At 35.1% G+C, this 25,904-nt stretch overlaps 1 protein-coding gene across 4 annotated transcripts in view; it reads right to left on the bottom strand.

Moving 5' to 3' along the window:
• Nucleotides 1–477: 477 nt before the first annotated feature.
• Nucleotides 478–25,904, bottom strand: part of LOC133644392 (cyanocobalamin reductase / alkylcobalamin dealkylase-like) — a 137,086-nt gene continuing 111,659 nt past the window's right edge. For 2 of the 4 annotated variants that reach the window (XM_062038815.1, XM_062038818.1), the window contains 4 exons: nucleotides 21,764–21,851; nucleotides 8,104–8,190; nucleotides 7,845–7,976; nucleotides 478–662 (listed from right to left, as the gene is read on the bottom strand). The gene's annotated coding sequence lies outside the window, so the exon portion shown is untranslated. The remainder of the gene's footprint in view (nucleotides 663–7,844; nucleotides 7,977–8,103; nucleotides 8,191–21,763; nucleotides 21,852–25,904) is intronic. The other 2 variants (XM_062038816.1, XM_062038817.1) reach the window with 2 other exon arrangements.

Below are 25,904 nucleotides of genomic sequence, written 5' to 3'. Positions count from 1 at the left end.
AAACGACAGTCAATTAGAAAAATCCCTCCTTTTTGGGACCACCCTAATATTGATAGATGTCACCAGCAGGGGTGCTAATGAGACATTGTCTATTAGATGCAATGTTATTGGGACCATGATTTATGTCATCACTTGTTCACACCTCCTCATATGGAAGATACTTTTCCTTCTTTGTGTCTCAAGAAGGGCAGAAACACACACGCACACACACACACACACACACACACACACACACACACACACACGCAGTCATGTCAGTGTCTGGCGGTAATTGCATAACCTGTAAAGACCTGCTCAATAATGCATGGTCATGGCAGCCTGTCTGATGGAAAAGCCCCAATGCCTTGCGTGTGTGTGTGTGTGTGCGTGTGCCTGTGTGTGTGTGTGTGTGTGTGTGTGCGCGTGCGGACAAACTGTTGCAAATGACTGAGGTCAAACGAGGTTGCTCAGCTGTAATGCAGAGACGTAAAAGAATCGGAGTGAGGCTTACGTTTGCGTGCAGCTTGTGTTGCAGGGCGGTGAAACGCTAGCTGGCGGATCAAGGAGCTCCTGGTCCTTCAGGCCAACAGGCCGCCTCCCACTGGTGTGTCTTTGTCCTTCTCATGTGTGCACGCACTGAGACGGAAAGCTGAAAGGTAGGAGTCGTGTCTCTGAGACACAACCTGAGACGGATGGACAGTGAGAGACGTAACAGCAACAGGAACAAAAAAACTGTGATATGGAGGATCTTTAAAATGGCCTTTTTCCCCTAAAAACAGCAGAAATATGACGACTCCCTGACTAGCTCATTTTTTTTTAGGTTCCTAAAAACAGCCGAGCACTCTGTCATATAGAGGATCTACGAATTAGCAGTGTTTTCAATAGATCCCCCGAAACAGCAGACGAAGGATCTTCGACAAGCTTGTTATTTCAGTACATTTTTAAAAACAGCGAAGTGCTCCTCTATGATTGAAGATTTTTGACTAGGATTTTTTTTTCAGTAGACCTCAAAAAAACAAAAAAAATGAAGGACTTTTGACTCGCCTATTTTCCAGACTGTTTTTAAAAACAGCAAAGATGCTCTTGTCACATAGAGCAGTGGTCTCCAACCACCGGGCTGTGGCTCGGTACCGGTCCGTGGATCGATTGGTACCGGGCCGCACAAGAAATAATTATTTTATTTTTTTTAAATCTTTTTATTTTTTTATTTTTTTTAATTAAATCAACATAAAAAACACAAGATACACTTACAATTAGTGCACTAACCCACAAAAAAAACCCTCCCCCATTTACACTCATTCACACTCATTTACACAAAAGGGTTGTTTCTTTCTGTTATTAATATTCTGGTTCCTACATTATATATCAATATATATCAATACAGTCTGGTTGGGGACCCCTGATTTAGAGGATCTTTGACTAACATTTTTGTAGTTGGCCCTTAAAATCAGTTGAGATTTTCTGTCATATAGAGGATCTTTGACTAACATTTTTGTAGTTGGCCCTTAAAATCAGTTGAGATTTTCTGTTATATAGAGGATCTTTGGCTAACGTTTTTGTAGATGTTCCTTAAAATCAGTTGACATTTTCTGTCATATAGAGGATCTTTGACACATTTTTTTGTAGATGGTCCTCAAAATCTGTTGAGATTTTCTGTCCTATAGAGGATCTTTGACTAACGTTTTTGTAGATGTTCCTTAAAATCAGTTGACATTTTCTGTCATATAGAGGATCTTTGACAAATGTTTTTGTAGATGGTCCTCAAAATCTGTTGAGATTTTCTGTCCTATAGAGGATCTTTGACTAACGTTTTTGTAGTTGGCCCTTAAAATCAGTTGAGATTTTCTGTCATATAGAGGATCTTTGACTAACATTTTTGTAGTTGGCCCTTAAAATCAGTTGAGATTTTCTGTTATATAGAGGATCTTTGGCTAACGTTTTTGTAGATGTTCCTTAAAATCAGTTGACATTTTCTGTCATATAGAGGATCTTTGACACATTTTTTTGTAGATGGTCCTCAAAATCTGTTGAGATTTTCTGTCCTATAGAGGATCTTTGACTAACGTTTTTGTAGATGTTCCTTAAAATCAGTTGACATTTTCTGTCATATAGAGGATCTTTGACAAATGTTTTTGTAGATGGTCCTCAAAATCTGTTGAGATTTTCTGTCCTATAGAGGATCTTTGACTAACGTTTTTGTAGTTGGCCCTTAAAATCAGTTGAGATTTTCTGTCATATAGAGGATCTTTGACTAACATTTTTGTAGTTGGCCCTTAAAATCAGTTGAGATTTTCTGTCATATAGAAGATCTTTGAATAACGTTTTTGTAGATGTTCCTTAAAATCTGTTGAGATTTTCTGTCCTATAGAGCAGTGGTCCCCAACCACCGGGCCGCACAATAAATTTAAAAAAAAAAAAAAAAATTTTTTTTTTTTAATGAAATCAACATAAAAAACACAATATATACATTCTATATCATTATAGATCAATACAGTCTGCAGGGATACAGTCCGTAAGCACACATGATTATATTAATTTATGTAAAAAAAATAAAAATCAATTTTTTATTTTATTTATTTTTTTAAATACAGGATATAGAGGATCTTTGACTAACATCTTTGTAGTTGGCCCTCAAAATCAGTTGAGATTTTCTGTCATATAGAGGATCTTTGACTAACGTTTTTGTAGTTGGCCCTTAAAATCAGTTGAGATTTTCTGTCTTATAGAGGATCTTTGACTAACGTTTTTGTAGATGTTCCTTAAAATCAGTTGACATTTTCTGTCATATAGAGGATCTTTGACAACATTTTTTGTAGATGGTCCTCAAAATCTGTTGAGATTTTCTGTCCTATAGAGGATCTTTGACTAACATCTTTGTAGTTGGCCCTCAAAATCAGTTGAGATTTTCTGTCATATAGAGGATCTTTGACTAACGTTTTTGTAGTTGGCCCTTAAAATCAGTTGAGATTTTCTGTCATATAGAGGATCTTTGACAAATGTTTTTGTAGATGGTCCTCAAAATCTGTTGAGATTTTCTGTCCTATAGGGGATCTTTGACTAACATTTTTGTAGTTGGCCCTTAAAATCAGTTGAGATTTTCTGTCATATAAAGGATCTTTGACAAATGTTTTTGTAGATGGTCCTCAAAATCTGTTGAGATTTTCTGTCCTATAGAGGATCTTTGACTAACGTTTTTGTAGTTGGTCCTTAAAATCAGTTGAGATTTTCTGTCATATAGAGGATCTTTGACTAACGTTTTTGTAGATGTTCCTTAAAATCAGTTGAGATTTTCTGTCATATAGAGGATCTTTGACTAACGTTTTTGTAGTTGGCCCTTAAAATCAGTTGAGATTTTCTGTCATATAGAGGATCTTTGACTAACAATTTTGTAGTTGGCCCTTAAAATCAGTTGACATTTTCTGTCATATAGAGGATCTTTGACTAACGTTTTTGTAGATGGTCCTCAAAATCTGTTGAGATTTTCTGTCCTATAGAGGATCTTTGACTAACGTTTTTGTAGTTGGCCCTTAAAATCAGTTGAGATTTTCTGTCATATAGAGGATCTTTGACTAACGTTTTTGTAGATGGTCCATAAAACCATTGAGATTTTCTGTCATATAGAGCAGTGGTCCCCAACCACCGGGCCACGGCCCGGTACCGGTCCGTGGATCGATTGGTACCGGGCCGCACAAGAAATAAAAAAAATAAAAAACATTTTATTTTTTAAATTTTTTTATTAAATCAACATAAGAAACACAAGATACACTTACAATTAGTGCACCAACCCAAAAAACCTCCCTCCCCCATTCACACTCATTCACACAAAAGGGTTGTTTCTTTCTGTTATTAATATTCTGGTTCCTACATTATATATCAATATATATCAATACAGTCTGCAAGGGATACAGTCCGTAAGCACACATGATTCCAAAAATAAAAATGCCCCCCCCCCCCGGTCCGTGGGACAAATTTTCAAGCGTCAAGGTTTTTTTTTTGGTAGATCCCAAAAAACAGCAGACATCAAATATCTTTGACAAGTGAGATTTTCAGTAAAGACGCAAGGTGCTCCCGTCAGACTGAAGACTCTTGGTTGGGTTTTTTCAGTAGATACCAAAAATCTACAAAAATATGAAGAACTTTTGATTTGCTTATTTTTACAGTACATTTTTAAAACAGCAAAGTGCTCTTGTCACATAAAGGATCTTTGACCAGCAGTTTTTTTTTTTGGTAGATCCCAAAAAACAGCAGACATAAAATATCTTTGACAAGCCTATTTTTTTGGTGTTTTTTTAAAAAACAGCAAGGCGCTCCTGTCCTTTAGAGGATCTTGACTGTCAGTGTTTTTTTCCCAATAGATTTCCAAAAACAGCAGGCATAAAGGATCTTTGACAAGCCAGATTTTCAGTAGAGACAGCAAGGTGCTCCTGTCAGACTGAAGAACCTTGATTAAGGGTTTTTTCAGTAAACACCACAAAATAACAAAAATATGAAGAACTTTTGATTTTTCCAGTGCATTTTTTAAAACAGCAAAGTGCTCCTGTCACATAAAGAATCTTTGACTGGCATTTTTTTTTGGTAGATCCCAAAAAACAGCAGACCTAAAATATCTTTGACAAGCCTATTTTAAAAAAAAATATTTTTTTTTAAACAGCAAGGCGCTCCTGTCCTTTAGATGTTCTTGACTGTCAGTGTTTTTTCCCCAATAGATTTCCAAAAACAGCAGGCATAAAGGATCTTTGACAAGCCTATTATTTCAGTACATTTTTAAAAACAGCGAAGTGCTCCTGTCAGATTGAAGATTTTTGACTTTTTCAGTAAACTTAAAAAAAACAAAAAAAATGAAGGACTTTTGACTCGCCTATTTTCCAGACTTTTTTTAAAAACAGCAAAGATGCTCTTGTCACATACAGGATCTTTGACTTGCAGGTTTTTTTTGGTAGATCCCAAAAAACAGCAGACATCAAATGGTGACGCAAGGTGCTCCCGTCAGACTGAAGACCCTTGATTCGGGTTTTTTCAGTAGACACCAAAAATCTACAAAAATAGGAAGAACTTTTGATTTGCTTATTTTTCCAGTACATTTTTAAAACAGCAAAGTGCTCCTGTCACATAAAGGATCTTTGACCAGCAGTTTTTTTTTGGTAGATTCCAAAAAAACATATTTGACGAGCCTATTTTTTCAGTACATTTTTAAAACAGCAAAGATACTTCTGTCACATAAAGGATCTTTGACTTGCAGTTTTTTCTCCCGGTAGATCCCAAAAAACAGCAGACATAAAATATCTTTGACAAGCCTATTTTTTCAGCGCATTTTTAAAAAACAGCAAGGCACTCCTCTCATTTAGAGGATCTTGATTGTCAGTGTTTTTTTCCCTAGTAGATTTCCAAAAACAGCAGGTATAAAGGATCTTTGACAAGCCAGATTTTTTCAGTAAAAACAGCAAGGTGCTCCTGTCAGATTGAGGATTTTGGACTAGGGTTTTTTTTCAGTAGATGCCAAAAATCAACAACAAAAAATTAAGGAATTTTGACCCGCCTATTTTTGTCCAGTACATTTTTAAAAACAGCAAAGTGCTCCTATCACAAAGAGGATCTTTGACAAGCAGGTTTTTTCCCCGGTAGGTCCCAAAAAACAGCAGACATAACATTTATTTGACAAGCCTATTTTTTCAGTGCGTTTTTAAAAAACAGCAAGGTGCTCATGTCCTTTAGAGGATCTTGACTGTCAGTGTTTTTTTTCCCAATAGATTTCCAAAAACAGCAGGCATAAAGGATCTTTGACAAGCCAGATTTTCAGTAAAGACAGCAAGACTGAAGACCCTTGATTAAGGTTTTCTTTCAGTAGACACCAAAAAATAACAAAAATATGAAAAACTTTTGATTTTTACAGTGCATTTTTTAAAACAGCAAAGTGCTCCTGTCACATAAAGGATCTTTGACCAACAGTTTTTTTTCGGTAGATTCCAAAAAACATATTTGACAAGCCTATTTTTTCAGTGCGTTTTTAAAAAACAGCTTGGCACTCCTGTCATTTAGAGGATCTTGACTGTCAGTGTTTTTTTTCCCAATAGATTTCCAAGAACAGCAGGCATAAAGGATCTTTGATAAACTGGATTTTCAGTAAAGACACAATATGCTCCTGCCAGATTGAAGACACTTGATTAGGTTGTTTTTTTCACCAAAAATCAACAAAAATATGGAGAACTTTTGACTCACCTCTTTTTCCAGTGCCTTTTTTAAAACAGCAAAGTGCTTCTGTCATATAAAGGATCTTTGACAAGCCAGCAAGGTGCTCCTGTCAGACTGACGTTTTTGGACTAGGTTTTTTTTTCAGTAGACGCCAAAAATCAACAACAAAAATGAAGGACTTTTGACCGGCCTATTTTTGTCCAGTACATTTTTAAAAACAGCAAGGTGCTCCTATCACAAAAAGGATCTTTGACTAGCATTTTTTTTCCCAGTAGATCCCAAAAACAGCAGACATAAAATATCTTTGACAAGCCTATTATTTATTTAAAAACAGGATCTTGACTGTCAGTGTTTTTTTTCCCAATAGATTTCCAAAAACAGCAGACATAAAGGATCTTTGATAAGCCAGATTTTCAGTAAAGACAGCAAGGTGCTCCTGTCAGACTGAAGAACCTTGATTAAGGTTTTTTTTCCAGTAGACACCAAAAATCAACAAAAATATGAAAAACTTTTGACTCGCCTATTTTTCCAGTGCATTTTTTTAAAACAGCAAAGTGCTTCTGTCATATAAAGGATCTTTGACAAGCCAGCAAGGTGCTCCTGTCAGACTGACGTTTTTGGACTAGGTTTTTTTTTCAGTAGACGCCAAAAATCAACAAAAAAAAAAGGACTTTTGACCGGCCTATTTTTGTCCAGTACATTTTTAAAAACAGCAAGGTGCTCCTATCACAAAAAGGATCTTTGACTAGCATTTTTTTCCCCGGTAGATCCCAAAAACAGCAGACATAAAATATCTTTGACAAGCCTATTTTTTCAGTGCGTTTTTAAAAAACAGGATCTTGACTGTCAGTGTTTTTTTCCCCCAAAAGATTTCCAAAAACAGCAGACATAAAGGATCTTTGATAAGCCAGATTTTCAGTAAAGACAGCAAGGTGCTCCTGTCAGAAGACCCTTGATTAAGGTTTTTTTTCCAGTAGACCCCAAAAATCAACAAAAATATGAAAAACTTTTGACTCGCCTATTTTTCCAGTGCATTTTTTAAAACAGCAAAGTGCTCCTATCACATAAAGGATCTTTGACAAGTGAAATTTTCAGTAAAAACAGCAAGGTGCTCCTGTCCGACTGAAGACCCTTGATTAGGGTGTTTTTTCCAGTAGACACCAAAAAGCAACAAAAAAATTAAAGACTTTTGACCCGACTGTTTTTGGCCAGTACATTTTTTTAAAACAGCAAAGTGCTCCTATCACAAATATGATCTTTGACCAGCAGCTTATTCAGTAGATCCCCAAAAAACAGCAAACAAATCCTATTAAAAAAAAACAAAAAAAACAAAAAAAAACAGCATAGCTCTCCTGTCACATTGGGGATGTTTGACTGGTATTTGTGGTCATCAGATTCCTAAAAACAGCGATATGGGAACATGTTGTAGGTGTTCAGGAAATGTAAACAAGGGGATATTAGGCTCACTGGAGTTAAAATTAGTTATAGCATATAAGAACTGTACCGGAATTAAAAAATGCAGCTGGTACCAACTGGGGTAGGCTCTAGCTTCCAGCTCATCCTGAACAGAATCAGTTCTACAGAAAAGGGAGAAGCAGCGAATCCACCCTGGAGCTCTTACCCTCCCATCCAGCAGGGGGCAGCCTGATGTCAGACGGGTATTGACCTTAGCTTACCCTGGCTGGCTGCAGTCGCACGTCCAGCGTCGGCCTCATCAAAGCACGCCAGCGGGCGTAATCCGGGCGGAGCCGGGCCCCGGTGGTGACGGCGGCAGGGCGTGAGTCATGTGATCCTGTTAGCGCCTGCGTCTGCCAAGGAGGAAGACAACACAAGTGATTGATGCGCTCAGGGCACGGACATTTGGTCTGACCTCTGTGTCTGAACGCAGCACTCCCGACTCCAGGAGTCGGGAGTGCTGCTTAACGTGTCGCTCACCAAAAATCATTAGGGACTTGTTGGTGACACGCCGTGTTTGGTCGAGGCGGCAGACGAAAACCTGGGCCAACTCCTGAAAATGTTCGCCTTTTCAGCATAAAAACAATGTCAATAAACTTGCAGAAAAATATAAAAATAAATGTTTTTAAATGTAAAAAAAAACCTGCTCTTTTAAATGAATGTACTAAAAAAAAAAAAAAAAACTCTTGATTGTTCACACACACACACACTTTTCACAAGAAAAACTTTGGCACTAATATATTAAAAAAGTCGTAATTTTACTCAACACAAGTCAAAATGTTACAATAAAAACTGAACATTTGTGCTATATTATGATAAAAGTTGGAATTTTACTCCATAACAGTCGCAATTTTACAAGAAAAGCTTAACATTTTGGCAATTTTATGAAAAGGGTCGTAATTTTACTCGACAAAAGTCACAATTTTATAAGAAAACTTAAAAATGTTGGCAATATTATAATAATAATCGGAATTTGACCTGGCAAAATTAAGACAAAAGTCGTCATTTTACTTTTAAAAATTCACTATTTTCCACAAAAAAAAAAAAATGGCAATATTGTAATAAAAGTCAGAATTTTATATGACAAATGACACCATTTTGCATTAAAAACTAATTAGCTTACATAAAAAAGTCATAATTTTACGAGAAAATATTGCAATATTACAGAAACAGAAAGAATATGAGAAATTGTTCACAATTTTATAAGAAAAAAGTCGATATTGTGAGAAAAAGACTGCTTTTAGTTCATTTTTATTTTATTTTATTTTTTTGTTTGTAATTGGTTTTTAATCTTGATTATTTACTTGAGGTTATTACAGTATGTCTCTATATACATATTTATTTATTTTTGTAATTAATTTTGGCCAAAGGGGGCGCATTTCGATTTCTTACACACATTCTTGTATTTGTTACCGTTTCGAGACCTGAGAAAAATGCCTCCCTCTTTAGGACCAGCCTTTCTAGATATATAAAGATGTGTATTTACAACATGAATAATATATACATACTATGCAAATATAAAAAAGCTTGTTGTGAAAAATGAGTTGGAATTTCACAAGAAAAAGGTCACAATTTCACAAGAAAAACTTTGGCACTAATATATGAAAAAAGTCGTAATTTTACTCAACACAAGTCAAAATGTTACAAGAAAAACTGAACATTTGTGCAATAATATGATAAAAGTTGAAATTGTACTCAATAACAGTCGCAATGTTACGAGAAAAGCTTAACATTTTGGCAATTTTATGAAAAGGGTCGTAATTTTACTCGACAAAAGTCACAATTTTATATGAAAACTTAAAAATATTGGCAATATTATAATAATAATCGGAATTTGACTTGGCAAAATTAAGACAAAAGTCATCATTTTACTTTAAAAAGTTCAGTATTTTCCAAAAAAAAAAAAAGGGCAATATTGTAATAAAAGTCAGAATTTTATATGACAAATGACACCATTTTGCATTAAAAACTAATAAGTTTACATAAAAAAGTCATAATTTTACGAGAAAATATTGCAATATTACAGAAACTGAAAGAATATGAGAAATTGTTCACAATTTTATAAGAAAAAAAGTCGACACATTGTGAGAAAAAGACTACTTTTAGTTCATTTTTATTTTATTTTATTTTTTTGTTTGTAATTGTTTTTTAATCTTGATTATTTACTTGAGGTTATTACAGTATGTCTCTATATACATATTTATTTATTTTTGTAATTAATTTTGGCCAAAGGGGGCGCAGTTCGATTTCTTACACACATTCTTGTATTTGTTACTTTCGCGATACCGCCAAAAAATTCCTCCCTCTTTAAGACCAGCCTTTCTAGATATATAAAGATGTGTATTTACAACATGAATAATATATACATACTATGCAAATATAAAAAAGCTTGTTGTGAAAAATTAGTTGGAATTTCACAAGAAAAAGGTCACAATTTCACAAGAAAAACTTTGGCACTAATATATGAAAAAAGTCGTCATTTTACTCAACACAAGTCAAAATGTTACAATAAAAACTGAACATTTGTGCAATATTATGATAAAAGTTGGAATTGTACTCAATAACAGTCGCAATGTTACGAGAAAAGCTTAACATTTTGGCAATTTTATGAAAAGGGTCGTAATTTTACTCGACAAAAGTCACAATTTTATAAGAAAACTTTAAAATGTTGGCAATATTATAATAAAAATCGGAATTTTACTTGGCAAAATTAAGACAAAAGTCACAATTTTACTCAAAAAATGTCACTATTTTACAAGAACAACAAAAAAATTGGCAATATAGTGATAAAAGTCAGAATTTTATATAACAAATGTCACCATTTTGCATTAAAAACTAATAAGTTTACATAAAAAAAGTATTGCAATATTACAGAAACAGAAAGAATATGAGAAATTGTTCCACATTTCATAAGAAAAAAGTCGACACATTGTGAGAAAAAGACTGCTTTTAGTTAATTTCTATTTTCTTTTATTTTTTTGTTTGTAATTGGTTTTTAATCTTCATTATTTACTTCAGGTTATTACAGTATGTCTTTATATACATATTTATTTATTTTTGTAATTAATTTTGGCCAAAGGGGGCGCAGTTCGATTTCTTACACACATTCTTGTATTTGTTACCTTCTTGAGACCTCCGAATAATGCCTCCCTCTTTAGGACCACCCTTTCTAGATATATAAAGATGTGTATTTACAACATGAATAATATATACATACTATGCAAATATAAAAAAGCTTGTTGTGAAAAATGAGTTGGAATTTCACAAGAAAAAGGTCACAATTTCACAAGAAAAACTTTGGCACTAATATATGAAAAAAGTCGTCATTTTACTCAACACAAGTCAAAATGTTACAATAAAAACTGAACATTTGTGCAATATTATGATAAAAGTTGGAATTTTACTCAATAACAGTCGCAATTTTACAAGAAAAGCTTAACATTTTGGCGATTTTATGAAAAGGGTCGTAATTTTACTCAACAAAAGTCACAATTTTATAAGAAAACTTAAAAATGTTGGCAATATTATAATAATAATCAGAATTTTACTTGGCAAAATTAAGACAAAAGTCACAATTTTACTCAAAAAATGTCACTATTTTACAAGAACAACAAAAAAATTGGCAATATTGTGATAAAAGTCAGAATTTAATATGACAAATGACACCATTTTGCATTAAAAACTAATAAGTTTACATAAAAAAGTATTGCATTATTACAGAAACAGAAAGAATATGAGAAATTGTTCCCAATTTCATAAGAAAAAAGTCCACATATTGTGAGAAAAAGACAGCTTTTAGTTAATTTCTATTTTATTTTATTTTTTTGTTTGTAATTGGTTTTTAATCTTCATTATTTACTTCAGGTTATTACAGTATGTCTTTATATACATATTTATTTATTTTTGTAATTAATTTTGGCCAAAGGGGGCGCAGTTCGATTTCTTACACACATTCTTGTATTTGTTACCTTCTTGAGACCTCCGAATAATGCCTCCCTCTTTAAGACCACCCTTTCTAGATATATAAAGATGTGTATTTACAACATGAATAATATATACATACTATGCAAATATAAAAAAGCTTGTTGTGAAAAATGAGTTGGAATTTCACAAGAAAAAGGTCACAATTTCACAAGAAAAACTTTGGCACTAATATATGAAAAAAGTCGTCATTTTACTCAACACAAGTCAAAATGTTACAATAAAAACTGAACATTTGTGCTATATTATGATAAAAGTTGGAATTTTACTCAATAACAGTCGCAATTTTACAAGAAAAGCTTAACATTTTGGTGATTTTATGAAAAGGGTTGTAATTTTACTCAACAAAAGTCACAATTTTATAAGAAAACTTAAAAATGTTGGCAATATTATAATAATAATCAGAATTTTACTTGGCAAAATTAAGACAAAAGTCATAATTTTACTCAAAAAATATCACTATTTTACAAGAACAACAAAAAAATTGCAAATATTGTGATAAAAGTCAGAATTTTATATGACAAATGACACCATTTTGCATTAAAAAGTAATAATTTTACATAAAAAAGTCATAATTTTACAAGAAAATATTGCAATATTACAGAAACAGAATATGAGAAATTGTTCCCAATTTTATAAGAAAAAAGTTGACATTGTGAGAAAGACTGCTTTTAGTTCATTTTCATTTTATTTTATTTTTTTGTTTGTAATTGGTTTTTAAGCTTCATGATTTACTTCAAGTTATTACAGCGTGTCTCTATATACATATTCATTTATTTTTGTATTAATTTTGGCCAATTTCTTACACACACTTGTTATTTCATATGTTGACCAGAGGGGGAGCACTTTTAAAAGCGACACACAGTCAATTAGAAAAATCCCTCCTTTTTGGGACCACCCTAATGGTGATAGATGTCACCAGCAGGGGTGCTAATGAGACATTGTCTATTAGATGCAATGTTATTGGGACCATGATTTATGTCATCACTTGTTCACACCTCCTCATATGGAAGATACTTTTCCTTCTTCATGTCTCAAGAAGTGTGGAAATACTAGAACACACACACACACGCAGGCAGTCCCGCCAGCGGCTATAAAGCTAATGAGTGTAAGTGAGGGATGATCTTGCCCTTTGCTGCAATTCTATTAAAGTGATGGAAGTTGGGCGAAGAAAGAACCTGAAGGAAAAGGTCTCAGTGAGGCGAGATGGCCCAGGAGTTACGACCATATTGAGCGGAAAGGAAGTGGGCGGAGTTATAACAGGAAGCCTGTGTGCTTTTTTAGGGTAAAAACCAAACAAAACCTTATTAAGTACATTAGATAAGAGTGTGCAAAGGTGCGACCATATATGGTAAATGGGGGCGGAGCTACCTCTTCAGATGGCACTACGATGGACAAATCATGTTATTGTCGCTTCTTGCTGATAAAAAGTATTCAGGAGATAAAAAGTCGAATTTAGGAGATAAAAAGTCCAAGTTATGAGATTAAAAAGAGAAATAAAAATAAAGTTCAAATGATGATGATTTAAGGCATTAGATAAAAAGTAAAAATTATGACAAAAAGTTGGAATTATTTACTTTTTATCTCATAGTTATGACTTTTTATCTCATAATTTCGACTTTTTGGCTCATAATTATGACTTTTTATCTCATAATCATAACTTTTTATCTCATAATTTTGACTTTTTATCTCATAATTATGACTTTCATCTTATGACTTTTTATCTCGTAATTATGACTTTTTATCTCATAGTTATGACTTTTTATCTCATAATTATAACTTTTTATATAATAATTTCGACTTTCTTATCTCAAAGTTTCAACTTTTTATGTCATAATCATGAGTTTTTATCTCATAGTTATGACTTTTTATCTCATAGTTATGACTTTTTATCTTATAATTATAACTTTGTATCTCATAATTTCGACTTTCTTATCTCACAAATTTCGACTTTTTATCTCATAATTATGACTTTTTATCTCATAGTTATGACTTTTTATCCTTTAATTATAACTTTTTATCTCATAATTTCGACTTTCTTATCTCATAATTTTGACTTTTTATCTCATAATCATGACCTTTTTATCTCATAATCATGACTTTTTATCTCATAGTAATGACTTTGTATCTCATAGTTATGACTTTGTATCTCATAATTTCGACTTTATCTCATAATTTCGACTTTTTATCTCATTATAATGACTTTTTATCTCATAATTTCGACTTTATCTCATAATTTCGACTTTTTATTTCATTATTATGACTTTTTATCTCATAAGTATGACTTTATTACATAATTATAACTTTTTATCTCACAAATTTCGACTTTTTATCTCATAATTATGACTTTTTATCTCATAATTATGACTTTTTATCTCATAGTTATGACTTTCTATCTCATAATTATTTTTTTTATCTCATAGTTATGACTTTTTATCCTTTAATTATAACTTTTTATCTCATAATTTCAACTTTCTTATCTCATAATTTCGACTTTTTATCTCATAATCATGACTTATTATCTCATAGTTATGACTTTGTATCTCATAGTTATGACTTTGTATCTCATAATTTCGACTTTATCTCATAATTTCGACTTTTTATTTCATTATTATGACTTTTTATCTCATATTTATAACTTTTTATCTCATAATTTCGACTTTCTTATCTCACAAATTTCGTCTTTTTATCTCATAGTTATGACTTTTTATCCTTTAATAATAACTTTTTATCTCATATTTTCAACTTTTTATCTCATAATCATGACTTTTTATCTCATAGTTATGACTTTTTATCTCATAGTTATGACTTTTTATCTTATAATTATAATTGTGTATCTCATAATTTCCATTTTATCTCATAATTTCGATTTTCTAATCTCATAATTTCAATGTTTTATCTCATAATCATGACCTTTTTATCTCATAATCATGACTTTTTATCTCATAGTTATGACTTTATCTCATAGTTATGACTTTGTATCTGATCATTTCGACTTATCTCATTATTATGACTTTGTATCTCATAATTATAACTTTTTATCTCATAATTTCGACTTTCTTCTCTCACAAATTTCGACTTTTAATCTCATAATTATGACTTTTTATCTCATTATTATGACTTTTTATCTCATAGTTATGATTTATTATCTCATAATTTCGACTTTTTATCTCATAGTTATGACTTTTTATCTCATGATTTCGACTTTTTAGCTCACACATATAACTTTTTATCTCATAATTTCGACTTTGTCTCATAATTTTGACTTTTTATCTCATAATTATAACTTTTTATCTCATAATTTCGACTTTCTTCTCTCACAAATTTCGACTTTTAATCTCATAATTATGACTTTTTATCTCATTATTATGACTTTTTATCTCATAGTTATGACTTATTATCTCGTAATTTCGACTTTTTATCTCATAGTTATGACTTTTTATCTCATGATTTCGACTTTTTAGCTCACACATATAACTTTTTATCTCATAATTTCGACTTTGTCTCATAATTTTGACTTTTTATCTCATAATTATAACTTTTTATCTCACAATTTTGACTTTTTATCTCATAATTATGACTTGCCATTGAGGTATTTTTTCCAATGGCGGAAAGGGGCTTCCATACATACGTGAAAGTATTTGAAATATTAATATTTAACATGAAACAACCCTCTTAGTAAACATCTTTCAATTTAGAGTAACAACAAAGTTATGACCAAAAATACAGCAAAAAAAAAAAAATCCTCATAAAACAAAAAAGTTGCCAATATCCTCTGAGGGTTTATTTTTTTGTTTGGTTAAGTGTGACGTAATGAAGGCGGTGATGACTGGGCATGTGCAGCAGCCGTGCTTTCTAAGCACATTTCCTGCCTCGCGGGGTCACAAAGAGGTCGCTGACCTTTCCCTCTGTCAGTCATCCAGCTAATGAAGCAACTTAATGCTGATGAACGGCTGCAATTGTCACCTAATTACCAGGGAAAGGAAAGTATGGCACATATTTCCACCACCTCCTTCACAGAGCTTAATGTTACCATAAATACTCATTTTCACCATGAGGACGCATGGCACATATAATCAAATTTAGAAGGAGTGGGGGAACCGTGAAAGGTCAAGACTTTAGCCTCCAGCCATTTTTCAAGGCGTGTTAATGTTGCACACACGTGGACGCTACGCTTTTGGAGCCATTTTGTGCCACGGAAAAAAAGAAAAAAAAAAAGCCATTTTCATTTGAGCCATCATGCAGCTCCATATATGATCCTAAATGATTCATGCACGCATTCATAGGCGGGCGACACAATGAATTAGTCATGGCCGCCACGTGAAGCGGAGCTGACAGGAGAAAAATTGCAGCCTGTTGAGTCGCGCCGCTGATATCCATCTCTTGGACGGACGTGTCAGGAATGGAGGAACCAAATGCAGCCCGCAGAAGGAGCTCGCTATTTGGCGGCCAGCGGGGGTTTGTCATGTTAATGGCCGCTGGATCGTCGTCTCTTTGCCAAAAGTGACTTTGTAATGACAGCCTGATGCTCATGCAGCCTGTTGATGAGCACACAGCGAGGGGAACATGTTTAGCATGACCTCATGCTAGATGAGCCCACCTCACAGGGGACTGTTTTGATAATAAAAAAAAGAAGGAAAAAAAAGGACAGGCTTCGCCGCACATCTTGACCCTTAAAGCACATGAGGTAAACTCAAGGTCAGTAGGCCAGATCTGGCCCGCTACGTCATTTTATGTGGCCTGCCAAGTTATTCAATGTGGCCTGCAATGTCGTCTTCTACATAATTTAATGTAGCCCGCCACGTCATTCAATGTGGCCCACCATGTTATTAAATGTGGCCCACCATGTTATTAAACTTGGCCCACCATGTTATTAAACTTGGCCCACCATAATATTTATTGTGGCCTGCCACGTCATTGAATGTGGACTGCCAAGTTATTCAAAGTGGCCTGCCATGTCATTCAATGTCGTTTTCCACGTCATTTAATGTAGCCTGCCACATCATTCAATGTGGCCCACCATGTTATTAAAAATGGCCCACCATGTTATTAAACTGGCCCACCATGTTATTAAATGTGGCCCACCATGTTATTAAACTTGGCCCACCATGTTATTAAAAATGGCCCACCATGTTATTAAGTGTGGCCCACCATGTTATTAAACTTGGCCCACCATGTTATTAAACGTGGCCCACCATGTTATTAAACTTGGCCCACCATGTTATTAAACTTGGCCCACCATGTTATTAAACTTGGCCCACCATAATATTTATTGTGGCCTGCCACGTCATTGAATGTGGACTGCCAAGTTATTCAAAGTGGCCTGCCATGTCATTCAATGTCGTTTTCCACGTCATTTAATGTAGCCCGCCACGTCATTCAATGTGGCCCACCATGTTATTAAAAATGGCCCACCATGTTATTAAATGTGGCCCACCACGTTATTAAAGGTGGCCCACCATGTTATTAAACTTGGCCCACCATGTTATTAAAAATGGCCCACTATGTTATTAAATGTGGCCCACCATGTTATTAAACTTGGCCCACCATGTTATTCAATGTGGCCCACCATGTTATTAAATGTGGCCCACCATGTTATTAAACTTGGCCCACCATGTTATTAAACTTGGCCCACCATAATATTTATTGTGGCCTGCCACATCATTGAATGTGGACTGCCAAGTTATTCAAAGTGGCCTGCCATGTCATTCAATGTCGTTTTCCACGTCATTTAATGTAGCCCGCCACGTCATTCAACGTGGCCCACCATGTTATTAAAAATGGCCCACCATGTTATTAAACGTGGCCCACCATGTTATTAAATGTGGCCCACCATGTTATTAAACTTGGCCTACCATGTTATTAAAAATGGCCCACCATGTTATTAAAAGTGGCCCACCATGTTATTAAATGTGGCCCACCATGTTATTAAATGTGGCCCACCATGTTATTACAAATGGCCCACAATGTTATTAAACTTAGCCCACCATGTTATTAAATGTGGCCCACCATGTTATTAAATGTGGCCCACCATGTTATTAAAATTGGCCCACCATGTTATTAAATGTGGCCCACCATGTTATTAAATGTGGCCCACCATGTTATTAAATGTAGCCCGCCATGTTATTAAATGTAGCCCGCCATGTTATTAAATGTGGCCCACCATGTTATTAAATGTGGCCCACCATGTTATTAAACTTGGCCCACCATGTTATTAAAAATGGCCCACTATGTTATTAAACTTGGCCCACCATGTTATTAAAAGTGGCCCACCATGTTATTAAATGTGGCCCACCATGTTATTAAATGTGGCCCACCATGTTATTAAACTTGGCCCACCATGTTATTAAACTTGGCCCACAATAATATTTATTGTGGCCTGCCACATCATTGAATGTGGACTGCCAAGTTATTCAAAGTGGCCTGCCATGTCATTCAATGTCGTTTTCCACGTCATCTAATGTAGCCCGCCACATCATTCAATGTGGCCCACCATGTTATTAAAAATGGCCCACCATGTTATTAAATATGGCCCACCATGTTACTAAATGTGGCCCACCATGTTATTAAAAATGGCCCACCATGTTATTAAATGTGGCCCACCATGTTATTAAATGTGGCCCACCATGTTATTAAAAATGGCCCACCATGTTATTAAATGTGGCCCACCATGTTATTAAATGTGGCCCACCATGTTATTAAACGTGGCCCACCATGTTATTAAATGTGGCCCACCATGTTATTAAATGTAGCCCACCATGTTATTAAATGTGGCCCACCATGTTATTAAACTTGGCCCACCATGTTATTAAACTTGGCCCACCATAATATTTATTGTGGCCTGCCACGTCATTGAATGTGGACTGCCAAGTTATTCAAAGTGGCCTGCCATGTCATTCAATGTCGTTTTCCACGTCATCTAATGTAGCCCGCCACATCATTCAATGTGGCCCACCATGTTATTAAAAATGGCCCACCATGTTATTAAAAATGGCCCACTATGTTATTAAAAATGGCCCACCATGTTATTAAATATGGCCCACCATGTTATTAAATGTGGCCCACCATGTTATTAAAAATGGCCCATCATGTTATTAAACGTGGCCCACCATGTTATTAAAAGTGGCCCACCATGTTATTAAAAATGGCCCACCATGTTATTAAATGTGGCCCACCATGTTATTAAATGTGGCCCACCATGTTATTAAATGTGGCCCACCATGTTATTAAATGTTGCCCACCATGTTATTAAACTTGGCCCACCATGTTATTAAATGTGGCCCACCATGTTATTAAATGTAGCCCACCATGTTATTAAATGTGGCCCACCATGTTATTAAACTTGGCCCACCATGTTATTAAACTTGGCCCACCATAATATTTATTGTGGCCTGCCGCGTCATTGAATGTGGACTGCCAAGTTAATCAAAGTGGCCTGCCATGTCATTCAATGTCGTTTTCCACGTCATTTAATGTAGCCCGCCACGTCATTCATAGTAGCCCACCATGTTATTAAACTTGGCCCACCATTTTATTAAATGCGGCCCACCATCTTATTTATTGTGGCCTGCCACATCATTGAATGTGGAATGCCAAGTTATTCAAAGTGGCCTGCCATGTCATTCAATGTCGTTTTCCACGTCATTTAATGTAGCCCGCCACGTCATTCATATTGGCCCACCATGTTATTAAACTTGGCCCACCATTTTATTAACTGCGGCCCACCATCGTATTTATTGTGGCCTGCCACATCATTGAATGTGGACTGCCAAGTTATTCAAAGTGGCCTGCCATGTCATTCAATGTCGTTTTCCACGTCATTTAATGTAGCCCGCCACGTCATTTCCATATTATAACCATGTTATAATAAATTCTTAAAATAACCAAACTTCATGAATGTTTTTTGTGACAACCACTCTATCAAAAAAAAAAAGTGGCCTAGTGGTTAGAGTGTCCGCCCTGAGATGGGTTGGTTGTGAGTTCAAACCCCGGCCGAGTCATACCAAAGACTATAAAAATGGGAGCCATTACCTCCCTGCTTGGCACTCAGCATCAAGGGTTGGAATTGGGGGTTAAATCACCAAAATGATTCCCGGGCGCGGCCACCGCTGCTGCTCACTGCTCCCCTCACCTCCCAGGGGGTGAACAAGGGGATGGGTTAAATGCAGAGGACACATTTCACCACACCTAGCGTGTGTGTGTGACAATCATTGGTACTTTAACTTAACTTTAAAAAATAAGAGTTGTAGAAATTATTGGAAACTCACGACAGCCATGACATTACCGTATTTTTCGGACTATAAGTCTCAGGTTTTTTTTCATAGTTTGGCCGGGGGTGCGACTTATACTCACTATTCTTTATTTATTTGAAACTGCCTTTCAAATGTCTATTCTTGGTGTTGGCTTTTATCAAATACATTTCCCCAAAAAATGCGAGTTATATATGTTTTTTCCCTTCTTTATTATGCATTTTCGGCCGGTGCGACTTATACTCCGGAGCGACTAATACTCCGAAAAATACGGGTATGTTCTTTACAAGTGTACTGTAACTGTATATATATTCCGAGCGTGATGATGCATTTTTAGCGGCTAGGAGACACCGAGAGTAACAAGAGGTAGAAAATGGATTAGAAAGGACAGATTTAAAAAAATAATAATGAAAAAAAATATATACATATTTTTTTAACCTGGGTTTTTTTTTTAATTCCCACGGTCCGGATTTTGGACGCTGGCGGGCCGTAGTTTGGGGACCCCTAATGTACAGTATGCCCCTAGGGGGCTAAATCTGTCATCATGTTGTTTTTCTTCAGCTAATATCATCTCAGTATGTTAATAATGACTGAATTAATTAATTACATATTATAAAACTGTTGTGTATACTAATTCATAGATGTTATTTTATCATATAAAAAGGTCAGTAAATGATTCTATATCATTGTAAACGCTTTGAAGTGGGAAAGGGGTAGGATTAAATAAGCTTTGCTTCTTCCTACTCCTTTTCGGACATGATGTAAAATGAAATGATATGAAATTGTGTGACGTATTAAGATGTAAGTGTGTTCATGTTCGAAATAAACTAAAGAAAGAAAGGAAGAAAAGAAAGAATATGCTAACCGAGCATAACATTGCGGCTAACATGTGACTGTAATGTTAGCATGAAGCTAACATAGCAACGCTAATATCGCAAACGTTTGTCTCCTGCCATCCCCTTCCGGAATGTTACGTTGTCGTATGTGACGTCAGGAATGTATGACTTATTAGGGAAAAAAACGCAGGTACCGTATTTTTCGGAGTATAAGTCGCACCGGAGTATAAGGCGCACTGGCCGAAAATGCATAATAAAGAAGGAAAAAAACATATATAAGTCGCACTGGAGTATAAGTCGCATTTTTTGGGGGAAATGTATTTGATAAAAGCCAACACCAAGAATAGACATTTGAAAGGCAATTTAAAATAAATAAAGAATAGTGAACAACAGGCTGAATAAGTGTACGTTATATGAGGCATAAATAACCAACTGAGAACGTGCCTGCTATGTTAACGTAACATATTATGGTAAGAGTCATTCAAATAACTATAACATATAGAACATGCTATACGTTTACCAAACAATCTGTCACTCCTAATCGCTAAATCCCATGAAATCTTATACGTCTAGTCTCTTACGTGAATGAGATAAATAATATTATTTGATATTTGACGGTAATGTGTTAATAATTTCACACATAAGTCGCTCCTGAGTATAAGTCGCACCCCCGGCCAAACTATGAAAAAAACTGCGACTTATAGTCCGAAAAATACGGTACTTAGCATTCAAGCTACAGACCCAAAACGGCATGCTCCCGCTAGCACTTCAGACAACACTTCCAGGCGTATTTAAAATTGTTGTAAAAACATTATAATCCGCCGGTCTCAATTAAAAATGTAAATAAGTAATAAACTCTGGCGCCCTCAATTCCGTCTGAACACATAATGTAGTCAAGACGCCGCTGGGGGGACAGAAGGAGCAGAAATGATCCAGTGGAGCGTACGAGAGGAGGTCTGTTAAATCTGTGTGTGTTTTACAGGCTGCTGCTTTGAGGACAAATTATTATTATTAAATATCTTCTTCCATTGATGAATAAGGAATCACACAGAGTGAACAACAAATGTGGCTTACTTTATGAAGACAGGTCCCAACAGTGTGCAGGTTGGTTCCCGAGTAGGGGCAAGCGGTGCAGGGCCCTGCCAGATCCAGTAGATGGCGCCTGAGTGAGGAAAAAAGTGTATAAGTAAGATTTTTTTGGCTGTATATTGCATGTCGGGATTCTGATGAATTCTGCCTAGCAACAAGTGACTCAAATTTGTGGCAACCGCCTCGGAAGAACAGGGACATATTTTTGTTTTATTTTTTGAAGTCACTGACGACGACGGCATCAAAACGATACAGACGACTGCAATATGCATGCCAGGCCACTAGTTGGCGATGTTACGTGATGTGAATGAAGCCTTTGATGGTTTCATGGATGCTTTTTTGACATTTGTATCTTTGGGCTCAAGAAACAAAACCACAATTTTGTTGTTTTTAAATCAGTGAAAAGAATGTTTTAAGTCTTGAAATAATATTATGTTGATCAGGAACATGAATTATTGTATTTATGTATAATGTATTTATGTATAATGTATAAATAAGCATTTTAGGCCGTATTTTTAACTGGTGAGAAGTAAGATAATAATAATAGTAATAATAATAAGTGTACGATTTTTTTTGTCTGTATTTTTAACTGGTGAGCATGTCGGGATTCTGACGAATTCTGCCTAGCAACAAGTGACTCAAATGTGCGGCAACCGCCTCGGAAGAACAGGAACTATTTTTTTGTTTTATTTTTTGAAGTCACTGACGACAACGGTTTCGAAACGACACAGACGACTGCAATATGCATGCCAGGCCACTAGTTGGCGATGTTACGTGATGTGAATGAAGCCTTTGATGGTTTCATGGATGCTTTTTTGACAGTTGTATCTTTGGGCTCAAGAAACGAAACCACAATTTTGTTGTTTTTAAATCAGTGAAAAAATTATTTAAGTCTTGAAATAACATTGAAATAATATTATGTTGATCAGGAACATGAATTATTGTATTTATGTATACTGTATTTATGTGTAATGTATAAATAAGCATTTTTGGCCGTATTTTTAACTGGTGAGAAGTAAGATAATAATAATATTAATAATAATAAGTAAGTAAGATATTGTCTGTATTTTTAACTGGTGAGCATGTCGGGATTCTGACGAATTCTGCCTAGCAACAAGTGACTCACATTTGCGGCAACCACCTCGGAAAAACAGGAACAATTTTTTTGTTTTATTTTTTGAAGTCACTGACGACAACGGTTTCAAGACGACACAGACGACTGCAATATGCATGCCAGGCCACTAGTTGGCGATGTTACGTGATGTGAATGAAGCCTTTGAAGGTTTCATGGGCGTTTTTTTTAACATTTGTATCTTTGGGCTCAAGAATTTGTCATGGAATCTAAGAAACAAAACCACTTTTTTTTGTTGTTGCTTTTAAATCAGTGAGCAAAACATATTTAAGTCTTGAAATAAGATTGAAATAACATTATGTTGATCAGGAACATTAATTATTGTATTTATGTATAATGTATAAATAAGCATTTTTGGCCGTATTTTTAACTCGTGAGAATGTCGGGATTCTGATTAATTCTGCCTAGCAACAAGTGACTCAAATTTGCTGCAACCGCCTCAAAAGAAGAGGAACTATTTTTTTGTTTTATTTTTTGAAGTCACTGACGACAATGGTTTCAAAACGACTACAATATGCATGCCAGGCCACTAGTTGGCGATGTTACGTGATGGAAGGTTTCATGGACGCTTGTATCTTTGGGCTCAAGACTTTGTCATGAAAACTAAGACACAAAACAAAAACATTTTTTTGTTGCTTTTAAAACAGTGAAAAAATGACTTAAGTCTTGAAATAAGATTATGTTGATCAGGAACATGAATTATTGTATTAATTCATTATGTATAATATATAAACAAGCATTTTTGGCTTAATTTTTACTGGTGAGCATGTTCGGATTCTGATGTATTCTGCCTAGCAACAAGTGACTCAATTTTGCGGCAACCACCTCGGAAGAACAGGAAACAATTGTTGTTTTGAAGTCACTGACGACAACGGTGTCAAAACGACACAGACGACTGCAATATGCATGCCAGGCCACTAGTTGGCGATGTTACGTGATGTGAATGAAGCCTTTGAAGGTTTCATGGGCGTTTTTTTTAACATTTGTTTTATTTTTTGAAGTCACTGACGACAACGGTTTCAAGACGACACAGACGACTGCAATATGCATGCCAGGCCACTAGTTGGCGATGTTACGTGATGTGAATGAAGCCTTTGAAGGTTTCATGGGCGTTTTTTTTAACATTTGTATCTTTGGGCTCAAGAATTTGTCATGGAATCTAAGAAACAAAACCACTTTTTTTTGTTGTTGCTTTTAAATCAGTGAGCAAAACATATTTAAGTCTTGAAATAAGATTGAAATAACATTATGTTGATCAGGAACATTAATTATTGTATTTATGTATAAATAAGCATTTTTGGCCGTATTTTTAACTCGTGAGAATGTCGGGATTCTGATTAATTCTGCCTAGCAACAAGTGACTCAAATTTGCTGCAACCGCCTCAAAAGAAGAGGAACTATTTTTTTGTTTTATTTTTTGAAGTCACTGACGACAATGGTTTCAAAACGACTGCAATATGCATGCCAGGCCACTAGTTGGCGATGTTACGTGATGGAAGGTTTCATGGACGCTTGTATCTTTGGGCTCAAGACTTTGTCATGAAAACTAAGACACAAAACAAAAACTTTTTTTTTTTTGCTTTTAAAACAGTGAAAAAATGACTTAAGTCTTGAAATAAGATTATGTTGATCAGGAACATGAATTATTGTATTAATTTATTATGTATAATATATAAACAAGCATTTTTGGCTTAATTTTTACTGGTGAGCATGTTCGGATTCTGATGTATTCTGCCTAGCAACAAGTGACTCAATTTTGCGGCAACCACCTCGGAAGAACAGGAAACAATTGTTGTTTTGAAGTCACTGACGACAACGGTGTCAAAACGACACAGACGACTGCAATATGCATGCCAGGCCACTAGTTGGCGATGTTACGTGATGTGAATGAAGCCTTTGAAGGTTTCATGGGCGTTTTTTTTAACATTTGTTTTATTTTTTGAAGTCACTGACGACAATGGTTTCAAAACGACTGCAATATGCATGCCAGGCCACTAGTTGGCGATGTTACGTGATGGAAGGTTTCATGGACGCTTGTATCTTTGGGCTCAAGAATTTGTCATGAAAACTAAGACACAAAACAAAAACATTTTTTTTGTTGCTTTTAAAACAGTGAAAAAATTACTTAAGTCTTGAAATAAGATTATGTTGATCAGGAACATGAATTATTGTATTAATTTATTATGTATAATATATAAACAAGCATTTTTGGCTTCATTTTTACTGGTGAGCATGTTCGGATTCTGATGAATTCTGCCTAGCAATAAGTGACTCAATTTTGCGGCAACCACCTCGGAAGAACAGGAAACAATTGTTGTTTTGAAGTCACTGACGACAACGGTGTCAAAACGACACAGATGACTGCAATATACATGCCAGGCCACTAGTTGGCGATGTTACGTGATGTGAATGAAGCCTTTGAAGGTTTCATGGGCGTTTTTTTTAACATTTGTTTTATTTTTTGAAGTCACTGACGACAATGGTTTCAAAACGACTGCAATATGCATGCCAGGCCACTAGTTGGCGATGTTACGTGATGGAAGGTTTCATGGACGCTTGTATCTTTGGGCTCAAGACTTTGTCATGAAAACTAAGACACAAAACAAAAACTTTTTTTTTGTTGCTTTTAAAACAGTGAAAAAATGACTTAAGTCTTGAAATAAGATTATGTTGATCAGGAACATGAATTATTGCATTAATTTATTATGTATAATATATAAACAAGCATTTTTGGCTTCATTTTTACTGGTGAGCATGTTCGGATTCTGATGTATTCTGCCTAGCAACAAGTGACTCAATTTTGCGGCAACCACCTCGGAAGAACAGGAAACAATTGTTGTTTTGAAGACACTGACGACAACGGTGTCAAAACGACACAGATGACTGCAATATACATGCCAGGCCACTAGTTGGCGATGTTACGTGATGTGAATGAAGCCTTTGAAGGTTTCATGGGCGTTTTTTTTTAACATTTGTATCTTTGGGCTGAAGAAT

The sequence above is a fragment of the Entelurus aequoreus genome, linkage group LG27 (genome assembly GCF_033978785.1).
Source record: "Entelurus aequoreus isolate RoL-2023_Sb linkage group LG27, RoL_Eaeq_v1.1, whole genome shotgun sequence".
Classification (NCBI taxonomy): Eukaryota; Metazoa; Chordata; class Actinopteri; order Syngnathiformes; family Syngnathidae; genus Entelurus; species Entelurus aequoreus.
This window is presented reverse-complemented; position numbering and strand designations above follow the sequence as displayed.